This window comes from Schistocerca gregaria, chromosome X (assembly GCF_023897955.1).
Source record: "Schistocerca gregaria isolate iqSchGreg1 chromosome X, iqSchGreg1.2, whole genome shotgun sequence".
In the NCBI taxonomy this organism is placed as follows: domain Eukaryota; kingdom Metazoa; phylum Arthropoda; class Insecta; order Orthoptera; family Acrididae; genus Schistocerca; species Schistocerca gregaria.
This window is the reverse complement of record NC_064931.1, coordinates 538,453,729-538,471,616: the sequence shown is the minus strand read 5'-3', so window position 1 is coordinate 538,471,616 and position 17,888 is coordinate 538,453,729.

Here is a 17,888-nt window from a genome sequence, read left to right as displayed (position 1 = left end):
TTGGTTTGTGGGGCGCTCCACTGTGTGGTCATCAGCGCCCGTAAGAAGTCACAATTTTTACACAGTCCAATTTTCGTCACAGTCCCGTCTACCCCTACTGTCACACATCATGATGAAATGATGAGGCCAATACAAACATCCAGTCCCCTGGAAGCGAAAATCCCCAACCCGACTGGGAATCGAAACCCTGACCCTATGATCCAGTGGCAGCAACGCTAGCCACTAACCGCGAGCTGCAGACGAACCGCCTTCTGACGACCTCACCTCCCCCCCCCCCCCCCATACCCCCTCTTCTGACGACATCAGATGCTCCATAGACTTTGCACAAGCGTTTGTGAATAATCCCTACAGTTCCTTTCTCTGCACTGACAAATTCAATCACAGCACTTTGCTTATAATGTACATCACCTACAGACGCCATTTTGAAACTGTCCTGCAGCTTCGCTATCTGTCTGAAGTGACGGAAACTTGGCACGCTCATTCAGGTGTAGGGATGGGCTAAACGACGGTTTTCCGGTGTCAGTGATTTCTGTAAATGCTACTTTTCGGTAACTGCGATTCTTAACTGCGATTTGTGGCTTCAAGAATCGCAGTTAACGAATTCATAACTTGTACCCCTCCGCTATTTCTGCGACTTCTGCGATTTTTGCTACTCCTGTGATTCACGCGATTTCTGCAAATTAGGCGATTTCTGTGATTTCTGCGATTTCTGTGACTTCTGCTACCACAAATTACAGTGTCATTATTCACAAATGAGAAGTGAATTGTGTCAATGCAACCAAGAAACATGTTCTCTCCTGTATAAGCGATTGTTTGTGAGGGCCTAATGTAACGTTTCATTAACCCAACTGACAAAAAGTTACCAGAATTGGCATTATTAATATTTCCAACGATTGTTCCTCAGTTGTTACATGATATACGAAAGATACACTTGAACACACACAAAATTTCATCTCAACAAAACAATTAGTTTTAAGTATGTTTTAACTAAGTTCTTCCTTTAAATATATTACACAAATCCAGGCTACGTAAAAGTCTGTCTATTACCGCAACCTTTATTCGGACTTCACATCATTCGGCTGCAACAATTCTCAACCAAGTATAAAAATTTTCTCATTGCAGTTAAGCTTCTTGGCTCATTTATTGGCGTGTAATACATCCATATCTTCAGAGACAAGGTTCTCAGAACGAAGTACGGGCGTAGGACAACAGATCGCATACGGCATCCATTGTTAACTGCGCATTTTGGTTGCTACTTGCTAATTCTAGCTGCGACTTGTCACGAAAATCGCACTTAGACTCGATAGCGTGTCACAAAGAAAAGGCCGTCAGATGCAAACGGCGTTGAGTGTTAACTGCGCTTTTTAGTCGCTACTGACGACTTGTCACTGAAATCGCAGCTACATAAAAGGTTCAGAGGAAGAAGTACGAAATTCGGCCAACAGGTGGCCCACGATGTTGAGTGTTAAAGGCTACTTCCGACTCCTAATTATGACTGAAATAGCAGCCACATTGTGTAAAGCTATCTTGTGATATCTGTGACTTCTAAATCACTGTGATTTATAACAGATACACGATTTCTTGCCCACTCCTACTGAGGAGACTTTAAACAATGCATACGTAACGTTTCGCAATCGTAGCATAGTTTTCTGCCGAGAAAAAAATGCGATGCATTACTTTCTTGGCTACCCTCGTACAAAAAATATGCCAAAGAATTTGCTCACCTTCTAGCAGTAATTTATCGTAGGTCTCTTGAGCAACGAAGAGTACCTAGCGACTGTAAGAAAGTGCATGTCATTCCTGTTTTTAAAAAGAGCCGTAGGAGAGATGCATACATTTATAGACCTATATCGTTGACGTCAATCTGTTGTAGAAATATTGAACATGTTCTGTGCTAAAAAATTATGACGTTTTTTGAGTATGAAAATCTCCTTTTTAAAAATAAACATGGATTCCGCAGACGGAGATCCTAAGAAAATGAGTTCGCCCTGTTACTCCATGGACATAGGCGCTGAGGTTGATGCCGTGTTCCTTGATATCAGTAGGACATTTTACACCGCCCCGAGCTGTCGTTTAGTGAAAGAAATACGAACTTCTGGAGTATCTGAGCAGATCTGTGACTGGACTCAAAACTTCTTTGAAGATAGAACTCAACACGTAACTCGAAACGGAAGAAAACCGACAGATGTAAAGATAATTTCCGCAGTACCCCAAGGAAGTGTGATAAAGCTGTTACTGTTTATAATGTGTATAAACGAGCTATTAGGAAGTGTAGGATGCTCTTTAAAGTATTTGAAAATCATGCAGTTGTCTATAACATAGTAGCAACGCCAGAAAATAGTAACGATCTACAGAGTGAGCAGACAGATGATGAATGGTGCAGGCTTTGTCAGTTAACCCTGAACGTAAATGAATGTAATACAGTGTGCATACATAGGAAAACTAATCCACTTCTCTACAGCTACACTATTGATGACAAACCTCTCAAACAGTATCTCCCGTAAAATGTCTAGGAGTAGCTATCCAGTGCGACCTTAAATGGAATGACCACATAAAACAAATAGTGCGAAAAGCAGATGCTAGACTCAGATTCATAGGAAGAATGTTAAGGAAATGTAACTCATATACGAAGGGAACGGCTTATGAGACTCCTGTTCGACCTATTCTTGAGTATTGTTCATCTATCTGGGATCCGAACCAGATAGGTCTGATAGAAAAGATAGGGATTATGCAGTTAAGAGTGGCGCGTTTAGTCATGACATTGTTTAGCCGGCGCGAGAGCATTACCGAGATGCTCAACAAACTCCATTGGCAGACGTTGGAAGAGAGACGTAGTGCATCACGGAGAGATTTGCTATTGACATTTCGAGAGAGCACTTTTCGGGAAGAGCAGGACAACATGTTATTTCCCTCCACAAACGTCTCGCGTAATGACCACGGGCAAAAATTTCGAGAAATTAGAGCCAGTATAGACTCTTACCAAAAATCATTCTTCCCATGCGCTATTCGCGAGTGGAACAAGGTTGGAGGGCTCAGTTGGTGGTACAAAAGTATTCTCCGCCACACACCAGTAGATAGCTTGCGGTGTATGTTGTAGATGTAGATCTGACATTGCGCATTGTCATCCACAAAAATTCCATGTTGTTTGCAAACATGAAGCCCAGCAAAGGCAGCAAATAGTCTACAGTCATTCAGACAGGGCCATTTTCAGTCAACTATCGGTCCAGTTGAACCAAAGGACCAAACCATTCCATGTAAACACAATCCACACCATTATGGAGCCACCATCAGATTGAAGAGTGCCTTGTTGCGAACTTGGGCCACCTGTTCGTGGGGTATGCCCCACACTCGGACCCTACGATCAGTTCTTACCAACTTAAATCGAGCCACATGTGACCAGGTCACGGTTTTCCAGTAGTGTATGGTCCAACTGATATGGTCAGGTCGTGCGGTAGCGATCTCGCATCCCGCGCCCGGGTTCCCGGGTTCGATTCCCGGCGGGGTCAGGGATTTTCTCTGCCTCGTGGTGACTGGGTGTTGTATGATGTCCTTAGGTTAGTTGGGTTCAAGTAGTTCTAAGTTCTAGGGGACTGATGACCATAGATGTTAAGTCCCATAGTGCTCAGAGCCACTTGAACCATTTTTTTATATGGTCATGAGCCTAGGACAGGGCTGCAGGTGATGGCGTGCCCCTTAACGCCAAATTTTACCGCACGGTCTTAACGAATACGTTCGACGTACGTCCTCCATTGATTTCTGCGGTTATTTCAGGCAGTGTTGCTTTTTTGTTAGCACTGATAACTGTGTGGAACGTCGCTACTGTCTGTCGTTAAGTGAAGGCCGTGGGCAACTGTGTTGTATGTGGTGAGATGCAATGCCTGAAATTTGGTACTCTCGTTACATTTTAGACACTGTGTTCTCGTCACATTTTTGACACTGTTGACCTCGGAGTACTGAATTCTCTAACGATATTCAAAATGGGATATTCCACGAATCTAGCTCCAACTATGACTACGTGTTCAAAGACTGTTAATTCTAGTTACGCGGCCACTGTCACGTCGAAAACGTTTTCACGCATATCACCTGAGTAAAAATGAGAATTCCGCCAATGCCTTGCCCTTTTATATGTTCCATGCGCTATATTACGGCCATCTGTATATGTGCAATCGATATTCAATGAATTCTGTCAGCTCAATGTATATTACAGAGCTTTTTATGATAAAAATAGTTTAGGAAAAGAGAAAATGTAAACGACGAAGAAAACGAAAACGACGCATTGAGAAAATATAGAAAATAAGAATCTTTTTACTATAGAAAATCCACACACACTACAAAAATAGATGCACGTACGTATATATGTTCCACATCCTCTGGATAACTGGACCGTTTCTACCAAATTTGGTACACGTATCACCCACTGTCTGGAAAGAATCGCTTTGCGGAAAAGAACCACCTACCTATGAAAGGAGTAGGAGTGGAAAAGCAGCGTAAAACCCAATGCGTGAACACCTATAATTTATTAATCTAGTATTTGAGAATGAGCTGACTACCTGACTTACAACAAACTTCACACATAATTCCAAACTTTTACGACACGTTTTCTCGCTGACAACTCTCACAAAATAATGAAAGGAAAAAGATCAGGCGATCAGATGTAAAATGAAACTGCAGGGCGAAATTCTTCAGAGATACGGATTAAATATATGTACAAATACATGTGAAATACGTTAAGCGTATGTGAAATATATTTGACATATGCGCAAGTGAGCCAAGTTACGCATGAAAAGATCCGCGTAAATCCCTGTAATGATTTGAACATTATTTTATACACGTTACTTATGATATGGAAATAGATATTGTGGTATTAAGAACCACCAGCCTCCTATTGGGGTGGGGGTGATAAAATATAGAGAGAAGGGGGTGGAGCATACGGGTAGAGGAGGGAGAGGTAAAAGTGGACAGAGAGTGAGAGCAGAAGAGGAGATGGACAGATAACGGAGAAGTAGGAAATGGACGTAGAAAGGGAAGAGCAGGACATGTACAGAGAGAAGAGGGAGGACGGAATGAACTTCGAGAGGTGTAGGAGAACATGGACTGGGAGGGAGGTAGGAGGAGATGGACAGAGAGACAGGCATTAGGAGATGGGCAGAGAGTGAGGCGTGCAAGAGGTAGACATGGAGGGGGGTTGCAGGAGATGGACACAGAGGGGGAACGACAAGATTGACAGCGAGATAGATAATGAGGAGTTAAATTAATAGATGACTGGAATAAATACACTGAATAGCGAAAGAAACTGGTACACCTGCCTAATTTCAAATAGGGCCCCGCAGGAAAGCAGACCTGCTGCAGCACAATGTGGCATGGACTCGACTAATGTCTGAAGTAGTGCTCGAGGGAATTGACACCATGAATGCTGCAGCGCTGTCCATAAATCTTTAAGAACACGAGGGGGTGGAGACCTGTTCTGAAAAGCATGTTGCAAGGCATCCCAAATATAATAAATAATGTTCATGTCTGGGGAGTTTATTGGTCAGTGGAAGTGTTTAAACTCAGAAGAGTGTTGCTGGAGCCATTCTGTAACAATTCTGGACGTGTGAGTTGTCGCATTGTCCTGCTGGAATCGCCCAAGTCCGTCGGAATGCACAATGGACATGAATGGATGCAGGAGATCAGACAGAATGCTTACGTACGTGTCAGCGGTCTGAGTCGTATCTACAAGTATCAGAACTATATCACTCCAACTCCACACGCCTCACACAACTGCAGAGCCTCTACTGTCGGTGTTGACCGGCCCAAGTGAGGTGTAAAGCTTTTTGCCGTGCAGTCATCAAGGGTATACGAGTGGGCCTTTAGCTCCGAAAGCCAATATCGATGATGTTTCGTTGAATGGTACGCACGATGACGCTTGTAGATAGCCCAGCGTTGAAATCTGCAGCAATTTGCGGAAGGGATGCACTTCTGTCACGTTGAACGACTCTCTTCAATCGTCGTTGGTCCTGTTCTTGCAGGACCTTATTCCGGCCGCAGCGATTGCGGAGATTTGATGTTTTACCGGATTCCTGATTTTCACGGTATACTCGTTAAATACTGGCACTGGAAAATCCCCACTTCATCGCTACTTCGGAGGCACTGTGTCCCATCGCTCATGCGCCGAGTATAACACCAAGCTCAGACTAACTAAAACCTTGAAAACCTGCCACTGTGATAGCAGTAACTGATCTAACACACTGCGCTAGACACTTGTCTTACATACGCGTTGACGACCCCAGCGCCGTATTCTGCCTGTTTACATATCTCTGATTTGAATACACATGCATATACCAGTTTCTTTGGCGCTTCAGTGTACATACGTGGACAACGCCGAGTACTCATATAGTATATTAACAAAAAGAAAATACCAACATATATAAAAATTAAGAAATTAGCAGCTTAGAAATTTAAAAATTGAGGATACGGCGTGAATTTAGCTGGATGCGTCATTTCGCAGGTTTACCCATTTTTGCGGAACTATCTGTTGCTACTGCACCAACGCTTCCACGAATGGTCCATGCCTTATCCCAATCATAGCGGAGCTACTCGCATACAAGATCGGAAGGCTACGGTATATGCTTTATGTTAAAGAAACATACGTGTTTCCTTCCAGGCTATAGTTAATCCTCCCGTATAAACAAATCTTTAAGAAATCCCGTTGTCAAACGTAATTTCCGACGCCGCATGTTCATGTCAACGCATTAAGTTTAAGTATGCTGCCACATTAGGCTTATGGTATAGTACAGTTCAATTCTCCGCTTTTTTTTGTCAACCTCTCTAGGTACATCTTATACCATGACTCAGACTGCAGGCTCTTTGTTCATTATAACCAAAGTTTTCACGTGATAAAATTTTCTTCTGATGTAAAGCAAAGACACTTTCAACTACGATAAGAAATTGCATTTGCACAAATTCTTTTAATTCTAATTACTCTATCAGCTCTCACAGTGTAATAAAAGACTTCATTTCCGGTTTCTTTTTGGAAATCGTGGCCACCATTACTTACATTTATTCAGAGTCAGAACGACCTCTTATTAGTAGCGCCATAGTATGTTTGTGGGGAATTGTTTGATAAACCTATCCCCTAAGCCTGCTACGAAAGCACACAACTTTTCTTCAGCCGAAGCAAGATGTCAAAATACCTTAATTCAGGTTACTAGTTCCATCTAAAAGGTAATGATATAATTAATATTAATTAAGTAAAGCATAGATAACTTTCACTATACTCACTCTCGGCGATACCGGATTTCAGATTTGTACTCCCACTACCAAACGCAGTGCTGCAATAAACTCAACGGCAACATCCTTTACTATTTATTTTGGTATTAATCTATTGACTTTTATTTCCTCATGTTTACCCGTTCTATCTCCAAGGCAACCAGGATAAACCAACATATTATGCACATGATTTGACGGCGATGATGATGATGTTTGGTTTGTGGGGCGCTCAACTGCGCGGTTATCAGCGCCCGTACATATTCCCAACCATTGCTCAGTCCAATCTCGTCACTTTCAGGAATGTTGATGAAATGAGGAGGACAACACAAACATCAAATCATCTCGAGGCAGGTGATAATCTCTGACCACTCCGGGAATCGAACCCTGGACGCCATGTTCGGGTTTGAAAGCGATCAGGAGGAAGGAATTGAGGCACCATAAATATTATTTTGGTGCATTGAATCTTCCTTCGCATTGGTCTTCAGCATAATTTGAAACTGTATAAATAATTTTTAGCGCAACTTCAATTAGTTTGGATTTATATAACGCATAATATTCACTTTGCAAGAGTAGTTTCAGACGCCTAACATTTTTCCACCTTTTCTGATGGAGCATGCCTGTAACAATTGTTTCCGGCAATGGCTGCTCAACAACCGTATTAGCCTGGTTCAAATGGCTCTGAGCACTATGGGACTTAACATCTATAGTCATCAGTCCCCTAGAACTTAGAACTACTTAAACCTAACTAACCTAAGGACAGCACACAACACCCAGCCATCACGAGGCAGAGAAAATCCTTGACCCCGCCGGGAATCGAACCCGGGAACCCGGGCGTGGGAAGCGAGAACGCTACCGCACGACCACTAGATGCGGGCGTATTAGCCTGACCTGCACCCAACAGTGACTTCGTGTGTATTAATATCCTGTTGAAAGATGTGGGTTTCATATGGTTTCCTTTATGATTCGTAAGAATTCAACCGTGCTGATGATATTTGAAGTGTAAAAACCGAGGTACCGAGGTACTTTGGTCTAACGATACATACGTTGCTCAGCATCACAGAGAACTTTGCCGCCTGCACGGTCTATAGTACTGTACACAATAAACTGAATGGTTTCGTTGCAATGATATTTCAGTTACTTGCACGTTACGAGGATCTGACGAGCCCGGTAGACTACACTTGGTACCGCATGAGGCTGTAGCGTCGCCAGGTACAGGACCCAACTGGTCGACAGCTATCCTCGCAACAAGAAACTATATTCTGTTTGACATAACTTGCAGTAGAGTTGACGTACTGAATATCTTTGAAATTGTATTTAGTCGTGGCCACGCTAGAACAAAGTTCAGTTTTTATTAAATGAGTTAAGATTTTTAATATGCGGTATACTATCGTATACATCCGATGAAAATAAATCCAATTGCAGTGAAAATGAAGATAATTAAAAATAATTGGGTTATTCATATTACAAGGTATGTCTGTGAAGAGGTTTATTTCACTCTTGCATTTTACGCTAATTTCAGTCAAATAGTTACATACAGGGTGGTTCAGTTGCACATAGAAATGCATTTTATGGAACCTGCGACGTCTTCAAAACCAACGAGTGAGATTTTCATATTCTCTCGCTCGTTACATTCAAAGAATTAGCCCTACGGAAAAAAAATGAACAGGACGTTTTTGTAAGAAATTTGATGTAGTTAAATTTTTACTGAGATAAGTCTTCGCTGGAGTCCACGCTGTTCGAATAATTAAAGAAAAACGCGTCTGAAGGATATGTTTGTACGTTTTTCTCGAATAATCGAGAACTGGAGCCACTAGCGAAAACGTATCCCAGTACAAAATTTAACTTCGCTAAATTTTCTACAAAAGGGTCCCATTCCTTTTTTCCTATAGGGCTAATAGTTTACGTGTAGCAAACAATAAAATATCAAAATCTGGACGTAGTATTTGAAGGTATTGTGGGTTGCATAAAACCGGTAGGTAGGGGCAGCCGAATCACCCAGAATATTTGAAAAAGTCTCGTGAGATGTGCTAAATGTGATGAGTGATATCATTGGTTTTAAAATACTTCGCCGAGATACAACTGCATTACCATGTTTTGGAGTTTCAACGAACGGTATGAGAAACACTGCCCAGTCACATTAATGTGGCCACCCATCAAAAGCCTGAATCATCGCCTTTTTCTGCACGTACCCCTTCTAGACGTGCTGGACGAGAGTCAGTGACTTTCTGAAATTTACTAACAGGGACGTGGAGTCGTGCTCACTCCAGTGCTGAGGCCAGCTGCAAAAGGTTTCTGGCACAAACAGTCCGACAGAGGTGATCACACAAATTCTCGACTGAGTTAAAATCCGGGGTTTGGTGGCCAGAGCGGTACGGTAAACTTATGCCGGTGATCTTCTACCAAGCATGCAGACTGCTAGCTGTATGACACATTGCATCGTGCAAAGCGAAAGCACTCTGTATCTGGAGTTGGACACGATCTGCAAGGCTGATTCATACTTGGGTTCACATATTGTGCCTTCCAGAATGACAAGATCCCACAAAGAATGTCACGAAAAATTTCCCAAAGTCGCAACGCTCCTTCCTCCGGCCTTGACCCTTCCGACGATGGTTGCAGGTGTTTGCATCTATTCGATAGAGCATATTACGTGATTCATCTGAAATGAACACTTGCCATCACTCAGTGAACATCTGAACGTCCAGCCGCGGTGCTGGCGCATCAATTCGATCATTCGTCGCTGATGAAAAGCGACGGTCATTGAACGATCTTTGAGGACTCATTGTTGGTAGCTCCTTGGTTTACCTGGGCGGCCAGTTGCTCAACAGTTCCATGTCTGTTCGCCCGTACACATCTCAACAGCTGTCGTTCTCCACATCTCAGCTGCCCCGTCACCGGTCTTGGATAGTGCGATTTAGTCATGCACGGTATACTTCAACCACAGCGGCACGCAAACAGTTTACAAACTTAGCGGCTTCGGAAATGCTTCCACCCCTGGCCCAAAAGCCAATGGTTAGGTTAGTGTTGTTTAACGTCCCGTCGACAACGAGGTCATTAGAGACGGAGCACAAGCTCGGGTTAGGGAAGGATGGGGAAGGAAATCGGCCGTGCCCTTTCAAAGGAACCATCCCGGCATTTGCCTGAAATGATTTAGGGAAATCACGGAAAACCTAAATCAGGATGGCCGGAGACGGGATACAACCGTCGTCCTCCCGAATGCGAGTCCAGTGTCCAAAAGCCAATGGTCATGCCCTTTTCGGTCAGTAGATAAATCGTTCTGTTTCCTTATTCCTCATTCTGCGTCTACCCGACACGCTTTATACAGGTTTTGGATAGCGCCATTTTGTCATGCACAGTATACTTGAACCACAGCAGCACGCGAACAGTTTACAAACTTAGCGGCTTCGGAAATACTTCCACCCCTGGCCCGGGAAACCCATGATCATGTCCTTTTCGGTCAGTAGATAAGTCGTTGTGTTTCATTATTCCTCATTCCACGTCTCCCCGACATGCTTTATACAGGTTTTGGATAGCGCCATTTTGTCATGCACGGTATACTTGAACCACAGCAGCACGCGAACAGTTTACAAACTTAGCGGCTTCGGAAATGCTTCCACCCCTGGCCCGGGCAACCCATGATCATGTCCTTTTCGGTCAGTAGATAAGTCGTTGTGTTTCATTATTCCTCATTCCACGTCTCCACGACATGCTTTATACAGGTTTTGGATAGCGCCATTTTGTCATGCACAGTATACTTCAACCACAGCGGCATGTGAACAGTTTACAAACTTAGCGGCTTCGGAAATGCTTCCACCCCTGGCCCGGGAAACCCACGATCATGGCCTTTTCGGTCATTAGATAAATCGTTCTGTTTCCTTATTCCTCACTCTGCGTCTACCCGACACACTTTATACAGGTTTTGGATAGCGCCATTTTGTCATGCACGGTATACTTGAACCACAGCAGCACGCGAACAGTTTACAAACTTAGTGGCTTCGGAAATGCTTCCACCCCTGGCCTGATGGCCAATGATCATGCCCTTGTCGGTCAGTAGATAAATCGTTCTGTTTCCTTATTCCTCATTCTGCTTCTCCCCAACACGCTTTATACAGGTTTCGGATAGCACCATTTTGTTATGCACGGTATACTTCAACCACAGCGGCAAGTTAACAGTTTACAAACTTAGCGGTTTCGGAAATGGTTCCACCCTTGACCCGATGGCCAATGATCATGCCCTTTTCGGTCATTAGATATATCGTTATTTTTCCTTATTCCTCATTCTGCGTCTACCCGACACGCTTTATACAGGTTTTGGATAGCGCCATTTTGTCATGCACAGTATACTTGAACCACAGCAGCACGCGAACAGTTTACAAACTTAGCGGCTTCGGAAATGCTTCCACCCCTGGCCTGATGGCCAATGATCATGCCCTTGTCGGTCAGTAGATAAATCGTTCTGTTTCCTTATTCCTCATTCTGCTTCTCCCCAACACGCTTTATACAGGTTTCGGATAGCACCATTTTGTTATGCACGGTATACTTCAACCACAGCGGCAAGTTAACAGTTTACAAACTTAGCGGTTTCGGAAATGGTTCCACCCTTGACCCGATGGCCAATGATCATGCCCTTTTCGGTCATTAGATATATCGTTATTTTTCCTTATTCCTCATTCTGCGTCTACCCGACATGCTTTATACAGGTTTTGGATAGCGCCATTTTGTCATGCACAGTATACTTGAACCACAGCAGCACGCGAACAGTTTACAAACTTAGCGGCTTCGGAAATGCTTCCACCCCTGGCCCGGGAAACCCATGATCATGTCCTTTTCGGTCAGTAGATAAGTCGTTGTGTTTCATTATTCCTCATTCCACGTGTCCCCGACATGCTTTATACAGGTTTTGGATAGCGCCATTTTGTCATGCACGGTATACTTGAACCACAGCAGCACGCGAACAGTTTACAAACTTAGCGGCTTCGGAAATGCTTCCACCCCTGGCCCGGGCAACCCATGATCATGTCCTTTTCGGTCAGTAGATAAGTCGTTGTGTTTCATTATTCCTCATTCCACGTCTCCCCGACATGCTTTATACAGGTTTTGGATAGCGCCATTTTGTCATGCACGGTATACTTGAACCACAGCAGCACGCGAACAGTTTACAAACTTAGCGGCTTCGGAAATGCTTCCACCCCTGGCCCGGGCAATCCATGATCATGTCCTTTTCGGTCAGTAGATAAGTCGTTGTGTTTCATTATTCCTCATTCCACGTCTCCCCGACATGCTTTATACAGGTTTTGGATAGCGCCATTTTGTCATGCACAGTATACTTGAACCACAGCAGCACGCGAACAGTTTACAAACTTAGCGGCTTCGGAAATGCTTCCACCCCTGGCCTGGGAAACCCATGATCATGTCCTTTTCGGTCAGTAGATAAGTCGTTGTGTTTCATTATTCCTCATTCCACGTCTCCCCGACATGCTTTATACAGGTTTTGGATAGCGCCATTTTGTCATGCACGGTATACTTGAACCACAGCAGCACGCGAACAGTTTACAAACTTAGCGGCTTCGGAAATGCTTCCACCCCTGGCCCGGGCAACCCATGATCATGTCCTTTTCGGTCAGTAGATAAGTCGTTGTGTTTCATTATTCCTCATTCCACGTCTCCCCGACATGCTTTATACAGGTTTTGGATAGCGCCATTTTGTCATGCACAGTATACTTCAACCACAGCGGCATGTGAACAGTTTACAAACTTAGCGGCTTCGGAAATGCTTCCACCCCTGGCCCGGGAAACCCACGATCATGGCCTTTTCGGTCATTAGATAAATCGTTCTGTTTCCTTATTCCTCACTCTGCGTCTACCCGACACGCTTTATACAGGTTTTGGATACCGCCATTTTGTCATGCACGGTATACTTGAACCACAGCAGCACGCGAACAGTTTACAAACTTAGTGGCTTCGGAAATGCTTCCACCCCTGGCCTGATGGCCAATGATCATGCCCTTGTCGGTCAGTAGATAAATCGTTCTGTTTCCTTATTCCTCATTCTGCTTCTCCCCAACACGCTTTATACAGGTTTCGGATAGCACCATTTTGTTATGCACGGTATACTTCAACCACAGCGGCAAGTTAACAGTTTACAAACTTAGCGGTTTCGGAAATGGTTCCACCCTTGACCCGATGGCCAATGATCATGCCCTTTTCGGTCATTAGATATATCGTTATTTTTCCTTATTCCTCATTCTGCGTCTACCCGACACGCTTTATACAGGTTTTGGATAGCGCCATTTTGTCATGCACAGTATACTTGAACCACAGCAGCACGCGAACAGTTTACAAACTTAGCGGCTTCGGAAATGCTTCCACCCCTGGCCCGGGCAACCCATGATCATGTCCTTTTCGGTCAGTAGATAAGTCGTTGTGTTTCATTATTCCTCATTCCACGTCTCCCCGACATGCTTTATACAGGTTTTGGATAGCGCCATTTTGTCATGCACAGTATACTTCAACCACAGCGGCATGTGAACAGTTTACAAACTTAGCGGCTTCGGAAATGCTTCCACCCCTGGCCCGGGAAACCCACGATCATGGCCTTTTCGGTCATTAGATAAATCGTTCTGTTTCCTTATTCCTCACTCTGCGTCTACCCGACACGCTTTATACAGGTTTTGGATAGCGCCATTTTGTCATGCACGGTATACTTGAACCACAGCAGCACGCGAACAGTTTACAAACTTAGTGGCTTCGGAAATGCTTCCACCCCCGGCCTGATGGCCAATGATCATGCCCTTGTCGGTCAGTAGATAAATCGTTCTGTTTCCTTATTCCTCATTCTGCTTCTCCCCAACACGCTTTATACAGGTTTCGGATAGCACCATTTTGTTATGCACGGTATACTTCAACCACAGCGGCAAGTTAACAGTTTACAAACTTAGCGGTTTCGGAAATGGTTCCACCCTTGACCCGATGGCCAATGATCATGCCCTTTTCGGTCATTAGATATATCGTTATTTTTCCTTATTCCTCATTCTGCGTCTACCCGACACGCTTTATACAGGTTTTGGATAGCGCCATTTTGTCATGCACAGTATACTTGAACCACAGCAGCACGCGAACAGTTTACAAACTTAGCGGCTTCGGAAATGCTTCCACCCCTGGCCCGGGCAACCCATGATCATGTCCTTTTCGGTCAGTAGATAAGTCGTTGTGTTTCATTATTCCTCATTCCACGTCTCCCCGACATGCTTTATACAGGTTTTGGATAGCGCCATTTTGTCATGCACGGTATACTTGAACCACAGCAGCACGCGAACAGTTTACAAACTTAGCGGCTTCGGAAATGCTTCCACCCCTGGCCCGGGAAACCCACGATCATGGCCTTTTCGGTCATTAGATAAATCGTTCTGTTTCCTTATTCCTCACTCTGCGTCTACCCGACACGCTTTATACAGGTTTTGGATAGCGCCATTTTGTCATGCACGGTATACTTGAACGACAGCAGCACGCGAACAGTTTACAAACTTAGTGGCTTCGGAAATGCTTCCACCCCTGGCCTGATGGCCAATGATCATGCCCTTGTCGGTCAGTAGATAAATCGTTCTGTTTCCTTATTCCTCATTCTGCTTCTCCCCAACACGCTTTATACAGGTTTCGGATAGCACCATTTTGTTATGCACGGTATACTTCAACCACAGCGGCAAGTTAACAGTTTACAAACTTAGCGGTTTCGGAAATGGTTCCACCCTTGACCCGATGGCCAATGATCATGCCCTTTTCGGTCATTAGATATATCGTTATTTTTCCTTATTCCTCATTCTGCGTCTACCCGACACGCTTTATACAGGTTTTGGATAGCGCCATTTTGTCATGCACAGTATACTTGAACCACAGCAGCACGCGAACAGTTTACAAACTTAGCGGCTTCGGAAATGGTTCCACCCCTGGCCCGATGGCCAATGATCATGCCCTTTTCGGTCATTAGATAAATCGTTCTGTTTCCTTTTTCCTCATTCCACGTCTCCCCGACATGCTGTATACAGGTTTTGGATAGCGCCATTTTGTCATGCACGGTATACTTGAACCACAGCGGCACGCGAACAGTTTACAAACTTAGGGGCTTCGGAAATGCTTCCACCCCTGGCCCGGGAAACCCACGATCATGGCCTTTTCGGTCATTAGATAAATCGTTCTGTTTCCTTATTCCTCACTCTGCGTCTACCCGACACACTTTATACAGGTTTTGGATAGCGCCATTTTGTCATGCACGGTATACTTGAACCACAGCAGCACGCGAACAGTTTACAAACTTAGCGGCTTCGGAAATGCTTCCACCCCTGGCCCGGGAAACCCATGATCATGTCCTTTTCGGTCAGTAGATAAGTCGTTGTGTTTCATTATTCCTCATTCCACGTCTCCCCGACATGCTTTATACAGGTTTTGGATAGCGCCATTTTGTCATGCACGGTATACTTCAACCACAGCGGCAAGTTAACAGTTTACAAACTTAGCGGTTTCGGAAATGCTTCCACCCCTGGCCCGGGAAACCCATGATCATGTCCTTTTCGGTCAGTAGATAAGTCGTTGTGTTTCATTATTCCTCATTCCACGTCTCCCCGACATGCTTTATGCAGGTTTTGGATAGCGCCATTTTGTCATGCACGGTATACTTCAACCACAGCGGCAAGTTAACAGTTTACAAACTTAGCGGTTTCGGAAATGGTTCCACCCTTGGCCCGATGGCCAATGATCATGCCCTTTTCGGTCATTAGATATATCGTTATTTTTCCTTATTCCTCATTCTGCGTCTACCCGACACGCTTTATACAGGTTTTGGATAGCGCCATTTTGTCATGCACAGTATACTTGAACCACAGCAGCACGCGAACAGTTTACAAACTTAGCGGCTTCGGAAATGCTTCCACCCCTGGCCCGGGAAAACCATGATCATGTCCTTTTCGGTCAGTAGATAAGTCGTTGTGTTTCATTATTCCTCATTCCACGTCTCCCCGACATGCTTTATACAGGTTTTGGATAGCGCCATTTTGTCATGCACGGTATACTTGAACCACAGCAGCACGCGAACAGTTTACAAACTTAGTGGCTTCGGAAATGCTTCCACCCCTGGCCCGGGCAACCCATGATCATGTCCTTTTCGGTCAGTAGATAAGTCGTTGTGTTTCATTATTCCTCATTCCACGTCTCCCCGACATGCTTTATACAGGTTTTGGATAGCGCCATTTTGTCATGCACAGTATACTTGAACCACAGCAGCACGCGAACAGTTTACAAACTTAGCGGCTTCGGAAATGCTTCCACCCCTGGCCCGGGCAACCCATGATCATGTCCTTTTCGGTCAGTAGATAAGTCGTTGTGTTTCATTATTCCTCATTCCACGTCTCCCCGACATGCTTTATACAGGTTTTGGATAGCGCCATTTTGTCATGCACAGTATACTTCAACCACAGCGGCATGTGAACAGTTTACAAACTTAGCGGCTTCGGAAATGGTTCCACCCCTGGCCCGATGGCCAATGATCATGCCCTTTTCGGTCATTAGATAAATCGTTCTGTTTCCTTTTTCCTCATTCCACGTCTCCCCGACACGCTGTATACAGGTTTTGGATAGCGCCATTTTGTCATGCACGGTATACTTGAACCACAGCGGCACGCGAACAGTTTACAAACTTAGCGGCTTCGGAAATGCTTCCACCCCTGGCCCGGGAAACGCACGATCGTGGCCTTTTCGGTCAGTAGATAAATCGTTCTGTTTCCTTATTCCTCACTCTGCGTCTACCCGACACGCTTTATACAGGTTTTGGATAGCGCCATTTTGTCATGCACGGTATACTTGAACGACAGCAGCACGCGAACAGTTTACAATCTTAGTGGCTTCGGAAATGCTTCCACCCCTGGCCTGATGGCCAATGATCATGCCCTTGTCGGTCAGTAGATAAATCGTTCTGTTTCCTTATTCCTCATTCTGCTTCTCCCCAACACGCTTTATACAGGTTTCGGATAGCACCATTTTGTTATGCACGGTATACTTCAACCACAGCGGCAAGTTAACAGTTTACAAACTTAGCGGTTTCGGAAATGGTTCCACCCCTGGCCCGATGGCCAATGATCATGCCCTTGACGGTCAGTAGATAAATCGTTCGTTTCCTTATTCCTCATTCTGCGTCTCCCCAACACGCTTTATACAGGTTTTGGATAGCACCATTTTGTTATGCACGGTATACTTCAACCACAGCGGCAAGTTAACAGTTTACAAACTTAGCGGTTTCGGAAATGGTTCCACCCCTGTCCCGATGGCCAATGATCATGCCCTTTTCGGTCATTAGATATATCGTTCTGTTTCCTTATTCCTCATTCCGCGTCTTCCCGAACCGCTTTATACAAGGTGTTACAAAAACTTTCAGGAAACATTCCTCACACACAAATAAAGCAAAGATGTTATGTGGACATGTGTCTGGAAACGCTTAATTTCCATGTTAGAGCTCATTTTAGTTTCGTCAGTATGTACTGTACTTCCTCGATTCACATCCATGATTTCATACGGGATACTCTACCTGTGCTGCTAGAACATACAAGTACGACACAACATGTGGTTCATGCACGATGGAGCTCCTGCACATTTCAGTC